Consider the following 23,288-nt stretch of genomic DNA (forward strand, 5'->3'; position numbering starts at 1 on the left):
CTATGCATAAGTGCTTAAAATACATAAAGAAGTGGCTGGGAGCCATTACAAAGAAGGCTTGAAATAGTCAATGGTGCTTCAGTTAGCTCAAGGGTGGGGAAACCTTTTGAGACTGAAGGCTACATGGCAATATTTCTTTCTTGACAACCTTCAGGCGGGCCAAACGTCAGTGGTGGGTGGCATCAGAGGCTAAAGTGGGTGGAATAATGAATACCTGTGCACAGTAGGCAAGTTTACACACCCACACACCCACACCCCTCTTTATCCTCTATCCTGACAAGTGAGAGGCATTATTAGAGTCCAAGGACACATCTCAGCCAGGTAAAAACATTCATAGCACATAGCAGGGTGTGGAATGGGAGAAGTTCTGCGGGCCACAGACAGGACCCAGGAAGCCACATTCAGACTCTGGGACTGAGGACCTCCACCCCTGTGTTCATCTATTAAGACAGAATAGGGTGGCAAAGGAAAGTGTGGAGAGAAGAAAAGGAGGAATGTATCCTGTGGTCACTTGCTTGTCCAGACCAGAGTACTGACTCAGTGTTGCAAGCTGGAACCAATTGGATAAGTGTTTGTGCATGACCTATCAAGAACAGTTTCTGAATAGCTGCAGTGCCAGCAGATTTTTGACAGCTGGCCAGCACTGAGCTGTGTCAGGAGGATTGTGCTATCTGTATCATAAATCTACAGGCCCTTGCTCAGGACTTTTGGAGGACATGGATCATGGAATGTAAGGGATTCACAGATGCCCTTGGAAATGGGGAATGGAACCCACGGTGAAGAGCACACAACGAGTCTGTGACGCTTTCCTGCTGTTTGATCCCTCAAGTCCTTGCTAGAGCTGAGTTCACGAAGAGGATATCAACCTTAATTTGCATGAAAATGGAGCTCAGTAAACGCAGATACAATTAAAACCAAGGCTAAACTTTATTAAAGAAGGCTCAAACCTATACAACTTTTCACTGTACCAGAACCATCCAGTTAATCCGCTTATCTCTTAGGGCTGAACGTAGTGTACCTGCCGAGGCTTCAAATGACAGGATTTACTCTCTGAACAAGGCTTGATTTGCTGAATATGTAAATAGTCAAATATTCTCCTGACAGTTTGCATGACTGAAGTTACTTGTCAATGCTCGTAAGAAGCATAGTATTAAAAACGAATATATTCAATTGCATATATATATATATATATATTTGTCTTGGGACTGTTCAGATGGATAAGAATCTTGCAGTTCAATCCTGTGCATGCTTACTCAGAAGTAAACCTAACAAAATTGGATGGTCTGTACTTCCAGGTAAAAAAGCACAGGGTTAAAACTGCTGCTGTAATTTAGAACCACTTTACAGTGGTACCTCAGGTTATGAACTTAATTTGTTCCAGAGGTCTGTTCTTAACCTGAAACCGTTCTTAATCTGAGGTGCGCTTTTGCTAATGGGGCCTCCCGCTGCCCCCGCGCCACCAGTGCACAATTTCCGTTCTCATCCTGGGGCAAAGTTCGCAACCCGAGGTACAGTGGTGCCTCGCAAGATGGAAAACTCGCTAGACGAAAGAGTTTTCCGTTTTGGAGGTGCTTCACAAAACGAATTTCCTATGGGCTTGCTTCGCAAGATGAAAAAACCGCTAGACGAAGAGACTCACGGAACGGATTCTTTTCGTCTTGCGAGGCACCACTGTACTACTTCCGGGTTGGCGGAGTTTGTAACCCAAAGTGTTTGTAACCAGAAGCGTTTATAACCTGAGGTACCACTGTACTTAGGTTGTGTGCAAATTAGACATTTAAACTACAGTTCCCACGATTCTCTGGGGGGTGCCTTACATGTATGGTGTGTACGCAGCCTAAGAGAAAGGAGTCAGCTACATATTTCATGGTGTGAAATTCAAAAAATAAAATAAAATCTGGTAATACCCAAGGACAAGAGAAAATGCATTTCTGCCCTAGCACTGCACCTGTTAGTACAATATCCATTACAACCGTAGTTAGCCTATTTATTATGAATTATCCCCAGTGAGTACAGTATATCCCCTTTTAGTCTGTCAATGATAAAAAAAAAATGGTTTAAAGCAATGCCACCAGCAGGACAAGCTTCCTCAACATCAGAAAAGGCTTGCCTAAACAAATAGGTTTTCAACAGATGTTTGAAGCACCCAATGCATATAGAGCTTCCCAAACCTAGTCTAGCAAGGCATTACAGAGGTTGGTGCTATAGCTGGAAAGGCCCATTCTTGTGTGGTTTCTAAACAGCAATCCAATGGCTATGGCCAATGGCCAGCAGTCCCTCATCTGAGGAACATGAAGATCAGCAGTTCCACTTAGCTGATTGCAGTCTCTAGGAGCTTGTGACCAAGAACTTGTGACCAGGACTTGTAAACAGGGGCGTGGGATTGGTGGAAGAGACTAAGAACAGTGAACTTGTGTCTTTTGGATGAAGGCTGGTTGCTTGTCTGAGCTGTTTGGAGGCTTGATTGTGCATTTGTTTGTGGGTGTGACCATGCACTCTGCTAGCACCAGCTTGGGGGAGGATGATCTCAACATGTATCGGTGGTGTTCAGTCTCCCCATGGTGCCTTTTAAAACTAACCCTTTGGGAGTTTTATCATATCTAAGGTATAAATATATCCTCTTGCACTGGAGGTTGCAAGACAGTGGTGTTGCCTATAGTCAGACATTTCAACAATTTGCAGCAAAATAGTAATAATGTTGCATTGTCAACAATTGACAGCAAAGGCAGAACATCTTGCTCCTAAATTATAACTAGGCAAGTAGTACACCCCATGACATGACTGTTTTTTACCAAAGTATCTGCTCTGAGAATGACAGAAATATAAATTACTTGTCCAGGTACGTTTTATGGCTCCAGCCTTAAGAAGATGCAAAAATACTGTTTAATGTGTCTCAGTCATAGTTCTCTATTTATAAACGTAATTCCTAATATGTAAGTATATTTTTCCTTCCATCTCCTTCCTCATCCCATTATACTTTAAATATTCAGGAAGAGCGTGGGAAGAAAATCTATACGTTCCTTTGCATAATTCTCACAATACGAGTCAAGTCTGTGTTTGCTCTGTCTCTGGGCAGAAACTGCTAATTATGTCCATTGCATTGAGTTTGGGGCCCAATCCATGACTGACATAGACATTAAGTGATGCATCTTCTGATCCTTTTTGCAAAAAGAGACAATTTCCTCAGGGACTTTGGTGGAAGCAACCAAACCTGTATTCATAACATCTGGCACACAGCAAGAAAAATCTATTTTTTTAAATTAAAATAAAAATCTTAACCACAACCAAGCATTTCAACCCCCCAAATGCTATCAATGTTTTCAGCATTCCAACTGACAATGAAGGTTTCTGCCTGATTTGAACACCACAGAAGCAAAATATGATCTGGGGTTTGGGTGCATTTTTATTATTTGTTTATTTTTGGAATTCCAAAAATGCTGGTACACTTTTATCTGATATAATAAAGTATCATTTTAATATGGAAGACAGCAGAGGCAGCAAGAGGCACACAACAAATCTGAGAGCCACAGAGAAAAGCGATTAGCATATCTTCTTGGTTCTCCTCCCCCCCCTCCCCTCCCCTCCCGCGTGTCAATATAAATTAGACTTGGTGAAGCTTCTCATATGGATTACTAAGGGAACTGCCACCTTGGAAGGAGATATCAGCCTCCAGTTGAAGACACCTGTCAATGCTGAAACTTAATTTAGGGTCAGGCGGGAATAGATGTCCCATCGGTCATCTGTGAAATGATGGCAAACAGTTTTGAATGGAACAGCAAAGATGAGTACCCATACAATGACAAGAAAATTCGGCATAGCACAACCATGAAAATCAATATTTCAAGCAGTGGCAGAAAAAAAACTGCTGTCATACTGGCAGAAGGAAGCAAAATGAGATCCCAGTACAGCCGAATCTACAGACTAGTTAAGCCAAAATGCCAGGGTTGAAGCCAATCCTGTTCCTACTGAAGGCATGGGTGCTAAATCAACTTAAATCCAAGTGCTTCAGCTAAACTGGATTGAACTACAACAAAAAAAGCAATAAAAAGCATCTATTAAAACTGTGCTGGGGAAGGCCTAAATAACAACTTGGGTAAATACATTCAAAGTAAAGCTTATTACGAAAGCAACCATTGCTACATGCTGGATTACATCCTGTCCCCATCTGTTCCAAGGCAAATGTTGAGTAGCTCCTTGGCTCCAAACAGACTTATACTGAAAATGAAAGTCTCAACCCAGTGGGAAATTAGTCTGGCATCAGTAACACTGCCACCTGGAGCAGGGTGGGGTTACCGGTACCTTGGGGGGGTGTTAAGAGGCAAGCAGGTAAAGGGCGGCAATGGAGGTGTAAATGAATATCAGACTTTGAAAAGCACTGGTTCATCAACTTTGCTGAATCAATTAAACTAAATAGTTTTAAGTAGATTTTGAATAAATGTGCAATTAATTGTTGCTATTTTGAATTTCATGTGTTATTATCTTCCTTGGTGGCTTGCGCAAACTGCTATTCTGAAGGATGTTTTGTTGCAGAGTAAGGAAGGAGGTGTGAGGAAGAGTTTATGGAATCAAGGGGGGGCATAGTCTAATAAAGTTTGGGAACCACTGCTCTATTTTATTGAATCCCCCCACCCCAAACCTTTGAGCCGTGCAAGATTCCAGAGGTTCCAGACGCTTACCCAGGGTTTTGGAAATAAGGCACAGTGGAGACTATGATGTCTTTATGATATATGGCTTGTTTGCACATATATATCATATATGTTTGATTTCTGCTTGAATCCGAGGCTGTGGATATGGGACAAGCAAGGCCCTCTTGGGTGTTAATGCTGTGAACCCCTCCATTGTAGGCTCAGCTTGCATATATGTGTAAATAAACCATATATCATAAAGACACCACAGTCTCTGCTGTCCCTCATTCCAAAGTAAACACAAACCCTGGGTAAACACCTGAAACACATGGAATCTCACACTGCTTGGGGTTTGGGGGTGGTGTGCAACAATATGTTTCTCAGGCTATTGCATGGGTAGGCAAACTAAGGCCTGGGGGCCGGATCCAGCCCAATCGCCTTCTAAATCTGGCCCGTGGACAGTCCGGGAATCAGCATGTTTTTACATGAGTAGAATGTGTGCTTTTATTTAAAATGCATCCTTGGGTTATTCATTCTTTTTTCCCCTTTAAAATATAGTCCGGCCCCACACAAGGTCTGAGAGACAGCGGACTAGCCCCCTGCTGAAAAAGTTTGTTGACCCCTGGGCTATTGGCTTCAGCACAACTACACCCTGCTTTTTCACTCCGTAGAATGGCCTGTGTGGTTGTGGATTTGGCTGCCTGTCTGAGCTGCAGATGTCACTTCTGCCCATTTCCTTAGCTTCAGGTCTCCTGTAGCTAATATGGCCCTGCCCCTGCAAGGGCTCAGATACTGCTGAAACACTTGGTTAATGTGTCCCTTTGTCTCTTCGAAGGCAAAATGAAATAGTTTGGCAGATTCTCCCATTTGCAAAGGAGGGCGATAAAGAAATGGAAAAGCTCCCTCGAGTCTTGAGAATGTCAACAGCAGCATCCCTTTCAGTCTGCATGGATCCTTTCAGCCTCTCACTTAACACAGCAGGCCAACTGCTAGCCAACGCTGCCGCTTAGAGACCCCCTACCCAAGTCAGCGCTAAAGCACCTTGAGCTATTTTCCCCCAAAGAGATGGAAAGGGTGCAGCAAGCATGAAAGGTTCAGAATGCCTCTGAGGAGTTTCAAGTGGCCACTTAATATCAAGGAAAGTTTCCCGGCGAGCAGAGGGAAGGCATTTAAAATATATATTTCTGCTGAAAATGTGGAAATCAAATCCTTCATCGGCCTTGGCACATGGATTTCAAGCGGGAGAAGGAACACCAAAAAAGCAGTGCGTGAGGAAGGCGAGAGTGAAAGCAGGTAACACAAAGCCTACACATTTCCAGTCATCACTTATCAGATGCTACCCTTTGTTAAATTGATGAGTGACAGCCAGGAGCTTTACTACAGCTAGAAATGTCAGCACCAGATCATTATTTGATGACTATCATTGCTAGCATAAAGGTCCTCGTGTAGAATAAAGCTAATGTTGCTGTCGTACAATTCAGTGCCCAGCCTGATGTGCCTTTTGTCTGAATATAAGCCACAGAGCCTCATCCAATGAAAAGGCTCAGCCAAGAATATCATATACCAAGGGATGTTAAGATTTTTCCTTTCTCTTTTACACTTGTCAAAGGGGATGGAATGCTATCTTGCTGTATGATGTGTACATCTTTCAGCAAATAATGACTACTAGAGAGAGCTGCGGCTCAGTGGAATTTCCCAGGTTCAGCAGTTGGCAGAATTAACCCCTTAAGATGCAAACTGAATGATCCTTGCTGCAGCAGCTGCAGCACTTCTAGCACTTCCCCTGCCTAAATTCCCCTGCCTGAAAATGAAGTGAGTTAACCAGGACTAGGCTTCAGTCTGAAAGGATTGTCAGCTCAGCTCTAGTACTGAAAGCTCAGAAATAATAATAATAATAATAATAATAATAATAATAATAATAATTTCTACCGCGCCCACGTGGATGGGTTTCCCCAGCCCCTCTGGGCGGCTTTCAACAGAATAAAAATGACAGAAGCAGATTAAAACTTCAAACATTAAAAACTTCCCTAAAAAGGGCTGCTTTCAGATGTCTTCTAAAAGTCAGATAGTTGTTTATTTTCTTGACATCTGATGGGACTGCGTTCCACAGAGCGGGCACCACTACCAAGAAGGCCCTCTGCCTGGTCTGCACTGAATTTGGAGCTTCTCTCTCTCTTTCTCTTTCTCTCTCTCTCTCTCTCTCTCTCTTTCTTTCCTTCCTCTGGTAAATCTCTCTCTCTTTATTTCTTTCTTACCTCTGGTAAATTTGACTGGTATATTTGAGGAAAAAACTCCACATGTGAAATGGAGTGTGCAGTCAGCCCTACACATTATCACTCAGAACTGAGTTCAGTGGAACTTATTCCCCAATAACAGTTCACATTTTAGCATCATTTTGGAAAGCAGAGTCTGGGCAAGAGCTACATATCTGCTGCTTAGGTCTGACCACATTACTGTGGAGTTACATCTATCTATCTATCTATCTATCTATCTATCTATCTATCTATCTATCTATCTATCTATCTATCTATCTGTCTGTCTGTCTGTCTGTCTGTCTGTCTATCTATCTATATCTATCTATCTATCATCTATCTATCTATCTATCTATCTATCTATCTATCTATCTATCTATCTATCTATCTATCTATCTATTATCTATCTATCATCATCTATCTATCTATCTATCTATCTATCTATCTATCTATCTATCTATCTATCTATCATCTATCTATCTATCTATCATCTATCTATCTATCTATCTATCTATCTATCTATCTATCTATCATCTATCTATCTATCTATCTATCTATCTATCTATCTATCTATCATCTATCTATCTATCTATCTATCTATCTATCTATCTATCTATCTATCATCTATCTATCTATCATCTATCTATCTATCGGAATTTGTACACCACAGCATAGGCGCCGACTCCATGGGGCCTTAGGGGGCCCGAGCCCCCCAAAAAATTCTTTTGGGGGGGCTCCACCCCCCCAATAATTTAAGAAAATTATTAGTTATATTATGCTTTGTAAAATCACAAAATTATGTTGGTATTTTTTATTTTCTTTGTTTGACAATAGTTACCTTTTAAAATACATTCAGTAATGAGTTAAAACAAAGCCACTCCCGATCTAGAGAGGGGGTGGGGTTGCGGGCTCTCGACCCATCAACAAGAAGCGGGGATTCCCCCTAGCTCATTAATATTCACCGCCCACGGCGGCAGCCAATCGGCTGCCGCAAAGGGTGGGCCCTCACAGGTTCACTTAAGGTCGGGGCAGCCCGGGGCTCGCCCCTTTCGTTCCCCCAGCAGCAGCGGTTTGGAGGTCTTGGGCCCCCCCAATATTTTTTATAAGTCGGTATCGGCCCCCGCCCCCCCCCCCAATATTTTTTATAAGTCGGCGCCCCTGCACCACAGTCAGAAAAAGTGGTGCAGTGCTGTTTTCCCTAATTGCTTTGCTCTTTTAAGCCCCATTGCAACAAGCCAAGATTTCCTTTAGGTTTGAGCAGAGCAAAGTCTAAGTGATGGGATCAGGCAAGCTCCTCTACCACCAACAAAAGTAAGACATTCATTTCCATGTTATGCCAGCAAGAAGGTAGCAGCTCCCTAAATATGAAGATGTTTCTGTTGCCTGGGAAACTTCCCCCTTTTGTCTGCAGTATTACAAATGACATATTGTGTATATTTGTCTTCAGTTACAAGATTATCATGTTCCCTATATACTGTATGCCGTAACTGAAGGAGGAACCCTTCCAGAGTGAAATCCACTCAAAAATGTAGTGTAATAGTAAGTACATAAAACAAAAAAATGTTATTAGATGATCAGGCACGGCAACAGATATGTAAGCCAAAGGACTGGCTAATTTGAAAGGAAATGTTAATTCTTAAGGAGGTTGGATGGCCGTCCATCATGGATGCTTTAGCTGAGATTCCTGCATTTCAGGGGGTTGGACTAGATGACCCTTGGGGTCCCTTCCAATTCTACAATTCTATTACACTGGTCAACAACAAATTTGTTGTCTGTGTTTTTTCAGTTGATTTAGGACGAATCTGATGCGCTGAATCCAAAAATCACATTGGTTTTGCTGAATCAGGTCAAGTTTTTGAGCTATGGCCACATGTCTTTTTTTACGTTTTTGTTCACATGTACGCTTGTGGAGCATTTTAGTTGGTGGGGATAAAATGCCATGTCGAATAATTGTTTTGATTGGAAATGATTATTTTAATGACAAGAAGTATTCAGGTCCGATAGTTCTGGGTGATTATGTCGAAAAGGGATCAGTTTGAAGTCATAAAACCTCGAAATCTTCCATAAATTGGTGCGGCTGGGATCAACAGAAAGAACCGGAGCAGCCTCAAGTATCCTGATCTTCAATCAGCACGTCGACCTGTAGCTCATGGTGATGAAATTCCAGTGCCTATCTTCGGAGAACTTCCTGACATTAGTGACAAAGATGCCTCCATTGTTGAAGGACATGAAGAAGAAGAAGTGGTTCTTGAAGATGATGCTCCACATCCATTTTCCCAAAAGGAGTTGAATGATCTAGTTCGCGACCTCAGCTTGTCAAAGGACTCTGCCGAACTGTTGGCATCCAGATTGAAGGGAAAAAAACCACCCCCCTTGACAGTGCTCGCATAAGCTTCTTCTGCAACAGGCATCAAGAGTACCTCCGTTTTGTCTCGGAAGAGAAGGACTTGGTGTACTGTGCAGATATTGCGCAGCTTCTGCTCAAGCTTGGAGTGCCACAGTACGAACCCAAAGATTGGAGACTGTTCATTGACAGCAGCAAGCGATCACTGAAATGTGTTCTGCTACACAACGGCAACCAGTTTGCCTCTATACCCCTGGCTCATTCGAGTACACTGAAGGAGAACTATGAAGCGGTGAAGTATGTGCTGGAGAAAATTGGTTATGATCAGCATAAGTGGTTTATTTGTGTTGACCTGAAGATGGTGAACTTTTTGTTGAGACAACAGTCTGGCTTCACCAAGTACCCATGTTTTCTGTGCATGTGGGACAGTAGGGACCGTACTCAGCATTACACGAAGAAGGACTGGCCTGTGCGGGAGGAATTGGTGCCTTGCAAAGAAAGGAATGTCATCAACGACCCTCTGGTGGACAGAGACAGAATACTCTTCCCACCGCTGCACATCAAGCTTGGCTTAATCAAGCAGTTCACCAAGGCTCTGGACAAGGATGGTGACTGCTTCACTTACTTGTGCCAGGCTTTTCCAGGATTGACCATGGAGAAGTTGAAAGCTGGCATCTTTGACGATCCGCAGATCCGTCAGCTCATCAGAGAACCAGAGTTCGGAAACTCAATGAATGAAGTGGAACTGGAAGCATGGAAGGCATTTGTTCTGGTAGTGAAGAACTTTCTTGGCAACAATAAGGCCAGAAACTATGCAGAACTTGTCAACAACATGCTGACTGCTTTCAGAAACCTGGGCTGCAACATGAGCGTCAAGATGCACTGCCTATTTTCACATATGGACCAGTTTCCTGAGAACCTGGGTTCAATGAGTGACGAGCAGGGGGAGAGATTCCATCAGGACATGAAAGAGATGGAGACCAGGTATCAGGGTCGCTGGGACGCAGTCATGATGGCTGACTACTGTTGGACTCTGAAGAGAGACCTCCCTGCCACTGAGCATTCCAGGAGTTCCAAGAAATGAAAGTTCAAGCCCTGAAGTTTGAAAAATGGTGAAGCAACATGCAATTTACGTGTACTTACCTCAGTGCCTAGGACTTGCCGATCGCATGGTTGGCGGTTCGAATCCCCACGGCGGGGTGAGCTCCCATCTTTCGGTCCCAGCTCCTGCCCACCTAGCAGTTCGAAAGCACCCCTAAGTGCAAGTAGATAAATAGGTACCGCTTTATAGCGGGAAGGTAAACGGCGTTTCCGTGTGCTGCGCTGGTGCTGGCTCGCCAGAGCAGCTTCGTTACACTGGCCACGTGACCCGGAAGTGTCTCCGGACAGTGCTTGCCCCCGGCCTATTAAGTGAGATGGGCGCACAACCCTAGAGTCGGACATGACTGGCCCATATGGGCAGGGGTACCTTTACCTTTACCTTTTTACCTTTATCAATGCCCACCATTCAGTTTACAGTAAACCTGACCTGGTGGAGAGAAACGGATGCCATTTCCTGATTCAGCAGTGCAAAAATACCCTAAATCAGTTGTAGAAATCTAGACAACATTCAAAAAGTAAAAAATTGTTGCCCAGTGTTATTCTTGGCTGTGAATGAAATGTTCACCACATAGGATTCACTAGACGCATCAATTCACCATATTGGGAAATCACCTTTTCCAAAAGCTAAGCCAACAGCAGTTCTCTCTGCTCACCCTCCAAACACCAACTTGATATACCTTTAAATGTCAAGCAAATTCTGACCTAAGTGACTCCTCAAAGGCTGAATGCTTGTTGTGTACAGTGGTACCTCTGGATGCGAACGGGATCCGTTCTGGAGCCCCATCCACATCCTGAAGCGAACGCAACACGCAACTGCACATCTCTGCGTGCACAGGTTGCGTTTCGCCGCTTCCGCGCATGCACGTGATGTCATTTTGAGCATCTGCGCATGTGAGAGTGGTGAAACTCGGAAGTAATGTGCTCCGTTACTTCCGGGTCGCCGCGGAGCGTAACCCGGAAATGCTTATCCTGAAGTGTATTCATCCCGAGGTATGACTGTACCAGTTTTAATAGCAGTTGGGTTTAATAGCAGTTGGGTTATTGTGAGGATTCAGAATGGTGTTGTGGGAGTGAGAGATGTCAGCTGACATTCTAGATATAGCAGCTGTCATTGTCCAAGGAGCAGCTGATACTTCTTTCTCCAAATAAAGGATGCAAAATGCTGCACTGCTCATAAAAAATAGGCTAATATGTATTCTCCTGTGCATTGGAAGTTAAGGGTTGCATCTCTAGAAACTACCTTTCTGCAAAATACCAGGTACTTTGATGATGTGGTTGATTGTGTATCTCCACCCTTTGAAAATCCCTCTCATTATATATCAGACAAGCATCATCTCTATGGTCTTTTATGTGCTAGTTTCCACTTTCACCAAGACTTCTAAGTAGAGGCTGTTATCCCAGTTGGTATCTGCATTGGATTTGAGGTGGATTACACACACACACACACACACACACACACACACACACAATATGTTGTTCCTTTTAAAATTGTTTGTATATGTAATGTTTAACTCTTTTTTATATATGCAATTATTTTAACTGTTTTTATTCTCTTGTAAATTGTTTTGAGATGCCTCATAGGAAGCAATTCATAAATAAAGTAAGTAATAAAAATAGACAATAAAGAACATGGCACTTTTGAGCTGCTACATATTATACCCAAGACCAATATTAAATGGAGGAGCCATTCCTTAAAGCCTAAATCTCCAGAACGGTTCCTACTTGGGGTTTCTTAAGGGAATGGAGGGGGAAAGGCTCTTCCATTGACTACTTAATACAATAGCTGTGGGCAGGGTACTGTGGTATACTATCTCCCTGAGCATTTGAAATTTTTGAGGATGGCTTCCTCCTCTGATTGGCCTCAAATGGCATAATTCTGGGATGGATCAAGCACAAAGTGGCAGTAGTCATGGGGGATGATATCATTTAGCATTGCCACACTTCCTGGCATAATGCACACAAACACACTGGAATGGAGTAAGGGAGGATTTTGATTTGAGTTATTTTAGGGTAGCCTGCTTCACCCTTTCGGAACCATGCCACAGGATGGGTCAAGCATCGTTATTAAAAGAAAAATAAACGGAGAGGCTCTGTGAAATCACTTTTCACCCTGCCTGCTTTTGACTCTGCACAACCACCCTGACGGCTTCTGCATACTGATAAATGTGTTTTGCAGGGTGACCAGCAAGCTGGTATTTTCTGAGCTACAATGAGTGCCTTCTGAAAGAGTCTGGACATTGTGAATGCAGGCATGGAACAGCTTAGCTTAGCTCCAGACACACATATTTTGATGACAAGGAATGAAAGGAAATGCAATAAAAGGTAGATAGAATTTTATTCAGCAACTGACACCAGTTTCTGCCTTTGGCATTCATTGGTAGCTTTAGCTGGCTGCAGTGGGAATTGCATACGCTCATCCTGCGAACAAAAATCAGCTGTGTGTCTTATGCCCTACATATAATGAGCATACAGTAGGGAATTTTCAAAGCACTGGGAAAGGCTATGGAAGCAGAAGCAGCTTATGGAAAAAATATATACATAGCAAGTAAGGAAGAGAGATCATCTTGCTTCCACCAAAAGCACAACACAAGATTTCAAAATGTTTCCAGAGTGTATCATTGGGCTCCTTACAATTCAGATATATGTCTCCATTTTCTCTCAAGCATAGAATTTAGGAATAGAGAGAAAGAATAAAGCCTAATATATCACATCTTATGGCGTTGTGTCAGCCTCATGACCCACCCTAGAACACTGCATTGGTGCAGAGGCGTGCAATTGGTTGAGGAGGAGGCATGCAATGGCATTATAGAAAACTAAAATAGTGGGGGAAAGGTTTGACAGGTGGCAGGGTGGCAGAATTGACCCACCTGGCATGTCAGCCACTCTGCAGCTGGCGGAATTGGTGCATTCCAGCATGCTTGCTGTACTGTACTAAGATGCCTTAAGAGGGGATGCAACGAACAGGCAGTTTTGGCTTGCATACCACAAGCAGGAGGCCACATTAAATGTCATAAAAGACTCTCTGTCACATTGGATGTATTTCCTTGGCTTGGTATATGAAGCTAGGTAATTCACATGCTCACCTTCAATATGAGGCAATCAATAGCATTACAACCCTGGAGCTCTTTCTCCAGTTCAGATTTTAATCCAAGCTAGAGAAGAACAACCCCTACCCTCCCACCATCTGCTTTAGGAAGAGGAGTAAGAAGGCAGGTTTTTCTCTCCAGCCAACAGTCTGCTGGTGCTTGGGGAGCTTCTATAGCAGTCTCTGGTTTTTCCAGGGCTACTGATGTTGATAGGAATGTTCTGCAATCTCCCGCCCTGGGGACATTACATTTCCTGGATCATCAGGTGCCCAAGGGGAAAGGGCATGACCATAGCAGAGATTCTCTGCCTCCCTCCCTCTTCTGTCCTGCTAGGGCAGAAGCCAGAGAAGCAAGTGAGAGACTAGGAAGTGAGTTTGGAGGTTGACAACTGAGTGACCAAAACAGATATGGAGGCTCTTAGTTGAGTTGAGAAAGGGATCAGAGATATGCATACCCCCAGTTATGTCAGCTGGTGTTTCCAATAGCTGCAGGTCTCCCCAGGTATTTACCCCCAGCAACTGGTATTCAGAGATAAGCTGGGTGTCATTAAACTAACTTTTTGTGCTAGCTCAGGAATTAGCACTAGCACATGGGGATTCCACCGTGCATGCCCATGCCATCTCCAAATCTTCTAAGGTGGCAGGAAACCCAGAACAGACTCAGGAGGAATTTGTAGAGAAGGGAGGGGAGGAAGAACATTCTGTCATTCACCTTAGCACTATGTTGAATATAATGCACTATCTCTGTGCATGGAGATTCCAAGTATCCTTTATAGGTAAAAGATAAAAGACCTCTGGACGGTTAAGTCCAGTCAAAGGTGACTATGGGGTTGCGGCGCTCATTTCGCTTTCAGGCCAAGGGAACTGGTGTTTGTCCCCAGTTTCCTGGGTCATGTGGCTAGCATGACTAAACTGCTACTGGCACATGGAGGACCGTGATGAGTGCCAGAGCGCACAGAAACAACATTTACCTTCCTGCCGCAGCAGTACCTATTTATCTACTTGTACTGGCATGCTTTCGAACTGCTAGGTTGGCAGGAGCTGGGACAGAGCAATGGGAGCTCACCCCATCGCGGGGATTCGAACCGCTGACCTTCCAATCAGCAAGCCCAAGAAGCTCAATGGTTTAGACCACAGCACCACCTGCATCCCTTTACCTTTTACCTTTTCCTTTATAGCAGGGGTGGGCAGCCCTTTTCAACCAGAGGGACACATTTTCTTCCACAAAGCCTTTAAACGGTGGGGTTGGGGTGGCGATAGCTGTGGCTATTGAGGCCAGAGGTAAAACTAGGTACCGTGAATCAACAAATGTAAATTTCCCCGTTGTACAGTGGGGAACACACACACATCCATCCTCCATCCAGGGAAGCAAGAGGCATTCGTGCCCCCTGCCTGATTTACAGCAACGTTGATTCCTAGGGCCAAAATGCAGGCTTCTGCTTGGCACTCTGCATTCTGTAAGCTTGTCTCTGTAACAGTTACCATGTTGGAACACATTGAATTTCACATCTTACATAAGATTCCCAACCTAGCTACATATGCTTAGCCCAGCAGCTTGTCTGCTGCTACCGATGTTCTTTGCATCTGGAACCTCCACCTGCCACAACCAGTTATAATTACAAATGTAGGGGTGGGAGAGAGAGAGAGAGAGAGATGATAGGAATAAGACTATAAAATTGGGACTTCCTATGCAATAACTCTGCCATTAATTTGAAGGGTTTCTCTGCTAGCACAGGTCACTTAAGAATCTATTAGGCTTAGCACAGAAAACTTCACACCCTGTAGGCAGCTTAACTGCAGGATAAAAGAGTGCATATTCCTTCGGAGTTGATTGGCAGGAGTCACGAGTGCTCCTCTAGCCTGTATCTCTCTCTCTCCCTCCTCACTTCCTATTGCAAAGCCGTCTCAACAGAACTGCTACAGGAATTATTGGGATCATGCTGTTAGCACCGTTTAAATATGGAGAATAAGATGCTTAAAGGTGTAACATTGATAGGTAATTTGTTTGCCTGTTTGAGGTGCTTTTAGTCCATTTTGTGGGATTTGCATAAGCCGTTCGATGATCTGGCTCTCTATAAACCACAAAATATACTTGTGGCATGGGATATATACATCAGTAAATATTATTTACCTACATGCTTCATAAGATAAGTCATTTCCATCTCAGATTCATCCATTTCTCTAGCATGTCTCTATATAATTGCACTTGGCTAAGAAGGAGCTGAGCAAGGAGAGGCAAGCATAACCTAAGGAAGGGGCACGTACAGATTTAACCCCCTCCATCACTGCTACTGATACTGGCTATGGGAAGGACAATTTTCTCTGTGTCCTTTTCCAAGAGCACATTGTTTTCACCTTCAGTGCTGCTACCAGTCTTAAAGCCTGATGTCCAGGCCACGAACTCCTGACAAAATGAACATTTCATTGATGTCAGTGTGGCTCAGAGCACAAGTGCAGGGACCCTGGTTTGTTCACTGCAAATCTGACAAGGTGAGTGTAGTGGGGTAAAGCGGGGCATAGCTGGCCCAGCCAAATCAGTCACAAAAGATGGAACCACTTTCTGGTCTTCTCTAGGGGGAAGCAGTAGAGCACATGCTAGCTGTGCAATAGAGCCCAGGTTCAGTCCCCAGCATCTCCAGGTAGGATTGGGAAAGGATTTCTCTTGGAAATCCTGAATAGCTCAGTTGGTTAAAGCATGGTGCTGATAATGCCAAGTTTGCAAGTTTGATCCCCATACGGGACAGCTGCATATCCCTGCATTGCTGGGAATCCCTTCCAACTCTACAAGTCTATGATTCTATGATCCCGGAGATTCACACCCAAACAATGAAGGTGATGCTGAGATAGGTGGACCAAAGCAGCATCATGTTGGGATTTTACTCCCTGCTGCTCTTACGGGTTTATGCCCCCCATGGCTTGCATTATGGTTCTGGCATGAGGCACTGCAGTATCTTACTCTCTTGGTTTCTCTCCAAGCCATCTTGCTGCTGCTCACCTGGCTATGAAATAACTGTGTCACATTCGTGCATGTCATCCTCAGCTGCATGTGGAGTGTGGCTCAAGGTTGCTGGAAAGATATTACTAGCAAGCAAAGGGCAGAGGACAACAAAACACAAATAACCCTGCCAATGGCAAGGTTCTGATGCCGCATTTTGGGGTCTTGGGGGAGAAAACCCATCCAGGATAGTTCTGGACTTCTGAGATGGTTCAATGCTGCTGCAGTTAGGTTTGTCTGCGTAGCAAGACTCTGTGGGGCAGAGGTATGGAAAACCCAAAGCCCCAAGGGCACAAGGCCTCTCTGTCCAGCACTCACTGGCTTTGCTCCATGCCCTCCTGGGCTTCTTATGCCTGGCTGGAATGCAGCCTTGCACTGCCTCTTGCTCACTTGGATAGAGAATGGGGAGATGCGTGTGCACATTCATGGGCCGCATTCAACTAAGACCCACAAGCATAAGTTCACACAACGGGGCTCCACCACTCCTCCCCCATGTGTCCCAGACTCCCCCAATTGGCTCTGGGAAACTCCCAGAACAGTACAAGGCAGGGAGTGGATGGGGGATTGTTCCATCTGGAAAGCTGAAATGCTTGTGGTGAGGGAACAAGTCTCACAGCGCTGCGATAAATTCCTCGCTCTGACTTTTATGTGGCTGGAACACAGTATTCTGCCAGGTGAGAGTTTCATCTGTTGCTCTGCCCACTTCTGACCCATCCCTGGCATTCAGGCCCTAGAAAGTTGCCTAAAAGGCAGGATGTGGCCTTCTAGCTGAGAAAGGTTCTCTTCCCCTATTGGAGGAATTGAGGACCAGCTTGCCAAATTCAGGATCTGTCCCATTCTGGTTGATTCAGGATTGGACATTTTGAACAAATCATGCTCTCACTTTTATTAATTTCTTGAAGAGTTATAATTATAGGACTCTCAATAAGACTATCTCTTCTCATCTATCTGAAGGAATGCTAAGTGGAAATTAAGGTAAGCCATGTGGACAGTTGGAAAACGCATACGTCCAGTGCCATAAAAGGACAAATTAGGCAATGTGGTCTGTGGGCTTTGCTATATTAAATTTAGTCCCAGGTTAGTAATCATGCAAACTTTATTCTCAATTAAATGAGATCTTTTATGTGGGGCACTAAGACTTCTTTTTTCTTAAGCATTTACCATGGTACATTGATTCCGGGTTTTAAATATTTTATCTACGGCTCTTTTTTACCCTGCCTTGATTTAATTGGAATCCTAATACTGGACTGAGTGAAGTGCTCAGAATATAAAAGAGGCCTGGAAATAAATAAATAAAGATGATTATTTCAAATGACAAGCTAATGCTATAACAAGAGAGGGGATTTTGGAAAGAACAAGCATTTCTTTTATCTAAAGAAAGTTCTTGTTTCAAAAGCTGAAATTAAAGGGAAACAACAAACACAGAACAAGGCTGCAAGACTCAGTTCCAAATCTTGGCACTTTTGGGCAGGGCTAGGATACGAAGATATCCCTGCCGGAGACCTAGGGAGAGCTATTGCTAGAGAGAGCAGTGGTCTGAATTGGTTTAAGGCAGATCCTTATAGCTCATAAGCCGATGATTGTTATGTTGTTGCCCACAAAATACTTGCCAGTGCCAGCCCAAGTCATTTTTCTACCCCAGGCAAAGGACAAGATAGCAATGGGACATGGCAGGTTGCATTCACACACACAATACTGCCCACTCCTCACTTTTCAGTATCTACTACTGGAGGTGGCTGCCACACTTTGCCTAAAGGTAGCACAACAAAAAATCTACAAAAATCTATAATTCTGTGAAGAAATGTCCCACTGAATATGTGGCCAATGTAGCCAATGCTACAGTTCTGCCTGTGCACCAGAATCCTCCCCTCCTCTTACCTGCAACCCCCTGCCAGCTCTCAAAACCTGCTCCAAATTTTTTGGGGAGCAGATAGAGGAGAGGTTGGGGAATTCTTTAATATGAGTGGAGTATCTGTTGTGCAGCAGTGGATACAACTCATAGTAAATGGTTGAAATGGTTAAGCTAAGCTAACTACTTCTTTTTGATGAACACAGCAAGCAGACATTTTTTGAAGAAACTGTGTTCTCTTATTAACTGTGGAAGAGTAATAAATACAGACCTTATAGTCTCCATTGCTTCACATTGTGTTCACACTACATCAAAAGTTTGAATATTCAAATTAATTAAAGCAATGTCTTAGACATATACACAGCAGTTGGATTAATGGGATCTATTGTGGCTACTAGCCATTGTTTAATACTGAGGTTAGGTTGGCTTGTCTGTTGCAGTTTGTACTCAAAGCAGTGTGATATATGAACAACATGCCCATGAAATCTCCAGTTCTGTGCATGCTTTATATTTAAATATGTATATTATACAAAAAGAAAACCTCAGCTATCCAACTGTATGACAACCAAATCTGGGCATTTTGTTTGTACTTTGAAACTAGCTTTCTTGCCCTATCTGTTGCTATAGTCTGCCATAAATGATACTTTGTTTGTGTGTTTTCTACTTAGGAATTACCTGCACATGAAAGACACCTGTGGCCTAACAGAATTCTGAACTGGATAGAATATTGGTCTGAACTAGCAAAGGCTTCAACTCCTTTTGTAAATATGTTAATGATTAAACAGTAAGCCCTAATTAAACATGAATACGAGTCAGCAGAGAATACTGGAGCTGCCCCTCGCAACCCTTTCCGTATGGCTCATTTGTGACTGAGAGAGGTGGCCCCCATGGGTTGGATAGTAAGTCAGTCTCGAAATCTTTCTACTCGGAGAGATAGATGTTGAATGTCTAATTAGCGCTGTCTGTTGTGTCATGTTGTGACACGGGTGCCACTCCACAAGGCCAGCAAATGACCTTGGATCACAAAGCTCCTCCATTTCATGCAGACAGGATTCAGACTAGCAATCAAGAAGCAACTGAATCAATATCCAATTACTAATTGCACAATGTATCCAGCTTCTCTCAGCTGGCTTCGCTTTTAATAGGGGCCAGGCATCATAGGACACCCACGAGACAAAGATATACGCATCTCCTCAAAAGGGTTTTGCATTTTGTTAATAAGCTGCCTAAGATCAGGATGGTTTTTTTATTAAAAAAATAAACAATGGGCTGCTGTTTTGTTACAGGTGAACGGTTGTTTTCATAGGTACAAATTTTCTGTGACAGTGAGCAATAGTGACTAAATGCTAAAGATGCATACCATCAGGTGTGGTCTAGTGTCAATAAGTGAGACAGTGTCCTCCTTTTCTTCAACTGTCCTTTGAGTATTTTCTATCCCATAACCTGGTTATATGGGGAAACTATTTTACCATTTCTCAGTGTACAGTTCCTATGAACCACCTGAAGGCAACACACGGGGGGGGGGGAGGGGTAAAATCCTTTGTGTAAACTATAATTAGGAGGGTGAATTTGGAATAGGGAGAACTGAGATACTTAACTTTTCTAGCCCAGAAATCCTGTCCTCACTGTGAACTGAGCCCAACCTTCCCCTAACGTTCAGCTCTAATTCACAATGAATTCATCACCAGCCATCTCATCCTGGCTCTTTGTGAGAGCATTGTCTTTGCAAAGGTGGAGAAAACAGTGACAGAGAAGGCCTGTTGAGGCAGGTGAGGCCTTCTAGACTTGGATGTGGAAGTTTAGGAGGATCATTTCTGCTCAGGTACATGGGAGGTGTGGTTTCCTATGCTTCCCATTTCAATGACTTGAGCTGGGAATCAGAATAAACTACAAATCACATGGACCCTAACTGTCGTGAACTGGCAGGACACTGAGGAAGGGAAGTGTATGATTGGTACACAGCGGGGGGAAATAAAGATGGGGAAGGGGTGGTTGGGGACTCAGGAGGTACTCAAGGGACATCAGAGGATGTTGAAGGGGCAGCTGACAGTTCATGCGAGCCAGGGGAAGTGGACACATCGCAAGAACCAGAAATGCCCCCATCTCCATGAACACGGCAGGCTCTGGGGCACCGGGAACTGTGGGGTGTGCACTTTAAGAGACTGAGGCAGGAGAGAGAACCCAGCCCAGCTTACTAGTTGGTCAGGTGAAGATGATGAGACGCGTTAGGCCTGGGAGGAGGTTTGTGGCCTCTCAGCAGGATTTGGCTCAGGCAGGTGAGGATCACATGCTTCATTAAGAGGAGAGACACAGCTACTTGTGGGAACAAGCCCAGGTGCATCAAGGAAGATTTGGAGGGAAAACAAGAGAAGCGAGACAGAGCCTCTGTCTGCTCAGCTTTCACTATTGACAGACCATGGCTTGGCTGCTTCAGGAACTCCTCTGGGCTGTGATTTTGGGACTGACTCCCTGCTACCAGTAAGTTCCCTGAGACTTCATAATTCTAAGCCTTTTTTTTTTTTTTTTTTGCGGGGAGCTTAAAAATACCAATATGTCTTGGGGGGGGGGGGGAATTGTGCATCTTTGAACATCCTGTATGCACATCTAGAGACTAGACTGAGCCGTGTGTGTATGGGTATTTAATAATGTGTGTAGATGCAAATGTAAAATACACTGGGCCTTTTCTGTGGCTGTTTGTGGAATGCTCTCCCTGCTTCTGGAATGTTCTCTCCGTTCATTGCATATCTTTAGGTGCCAGGCAAAAGCATTTCTCTTCTCTGATGCCTTTGCCTAATTAGCCAGTCTGTTGCCATTTTAACTGTGTGTGTAGTAATATTTTTGTTTGTTACTGAGATATGCATTTTGGTGTCTTTTTATTGTAAACTGCCCTGTGATCCTTGGATGAGGGGTGGTATAGAAATTTTATAAATGCAAATACTCAAACATTATACATTTGTTGAAGGAAAAGCTGGTGTAATATTACTGGATCGCAGCAGCACACATAATATATGAAGCTGCCTTTATCTTAATAGATCTTTTAGCATTGAAATTTGGGTTGTCTTTTCTAATGATGGACAAGTAAAACCCTGAAACTCACATTGAACTTCACTTCAAACTTGGAAGTAGATTCAGGATACATTGCAAACTTCCTAGAAAGCTCAGGGTGAAAAAGGATGGGGTTTGGCGACGGATTCTGAAAAGCTTCAGCATAAGCAGTAATAATGATGATGATGATGATGATGATGATGATAAATAATTTATTATTTATACCCCCGCAGCTGGCTGGGTTTCCCCAGCCACTCTGGGTGGCTTCCAACAAAGATTAAAAATACATTAAAAGTTGAGGGGTAATTAACTTCCTGCTGGACACCACCTCTTCCTTCCAAGCAAATTTATTCTTGCAACAGGGTGGGGGAATTGGTGTCAGGAAAGGCTCATTGAAGACAGAATCCATTTTGTTTGTGAGAGGAAAGAATCATGGGAAGGGGGGCTGGCTGGCTGGCAGCAGCTAACTCCATTACAAGCTGGGACTGAACCTGGAGATATCTGGTCTTGCCTTGATGTGGTGCATATGAAAGTCTGGACGGGGAAGTTAGCAGTTTGAAACCCCTAGTTCTGAAACTGGCTCCATCATCACTAATCTTGTTGGTATGGGGGGAGAAAGATCCGGTGCTGTTATGTATCAGCACTTAAAAGGACTAATTACATCCTTGGGCATGAGCCAACTTCATATTGGATAGTCCTGCTGTAGTAAAATCATTTATCTGGGAGAGATCTACTAAAGTCAGATAACTGAATTAAAGGAGGGGAATTCAAATGGGTTTCAAATTGATAGGAAAAGTCCCGAGGGACTAAGAGTTAAATCAGGAAGCTTGTGTAACCAAGTTTCATATAATGGGCCTTTTACATTGCAATCTCTCCTTGCCGTTTCATATTTCCTTTTTGATCTACATGTTGCGTGTGTAGTATGTTTTTATGCACATTAGTGAAATAAAGATAATGTTCTCACAATGAGGAAGCTCCATAGTAAGAGAAATTTGCTGGAATCAGTAAGTGTGAGAAATGCCAAAATATTGGCAGCAGGTACCACAGAGACTTTCTATAGTATTGGCAGCAACCCCCAACAATGGAATAACATGTTTTTGCTGCCTCAGAGGTTCTTCATTGTCTTACAACAGAGGAGACAGGCAAGATCTGGCAAGACAATAAAACTGAGATTATAACTTCACATATCAACCTTTATAATATTAATTGGAAAAGTCTGGAGATGTGCAGCCTGATGAAGGTGGAAATGACAGATGCAATTAATGATTGTGTTGCAGAGGCATTATTGGAAGCAGTTAATGCTAAGATCTCGTTCCAGCTAATGACCAAGACAGTGCAAGGAAATTAGAAAGAGTTGAAATCCAGGGGTCATGAAACCACACTGTGATGAATATGATGCAGCACAGTAACCATAAACAGTGCCAGAACTCAAAAGGCATGACTTGGAAAGAGGCAGACCAGCTAGGAATGGAACATTAACAAATTGATGAAAAGCACCAGCAGATCCGGGCGGCGGGGGGGGGGGGTGTCATTTGGAGGAGATGAATGCTATAATCTGAAAACAGGCAGGTTTTGTCCAACTGTGGATTTTTTCCCTTATGGATTTATGCAGCTTCTTTTGTGTGTGTGTGTGTGTGTGTGTGTGTGTGCTTTTAATTTGCCCCTGAATACAGTACACATAGGTACGCGGGTGGCGCTGTGGGTTAAACCACTGAGCCTAGGACTTGCCGATCAGAAGGTTGGCGGTTCGAATCCCTGCGACAGGGTGAGCTCCCATTGCTCAGTCCCTGCTCCTGCCAACCTAGCAGTTTGAAAGCACGTCAAAGTGCAAGTAGATAAATAGGTACCGCTCCGGCAGGAAGGTAAACGGTGTTTCCGTGCACTGCTCTGGTTCCCCAGAAGTGGCTTAGTCATGCTGGCCACATGACCTGGAAGCTGTATGCCAGCTCCCTTGGCCAATAAAGCGAGATGAGCGCCGCAGCCCCAGAGTTG

This window comes from Podarcis erhardii, assembly GCF_964252035.2.
Source record: "Podarcis erhardii genome assembly, chromosome: 5".
Taxonomy (NCBI): Eukaryota; Metazoa; Chordata; class Lepidosauria; order Squamata; family Lacertidae; genus Podarcis; species Podarcis erhardii.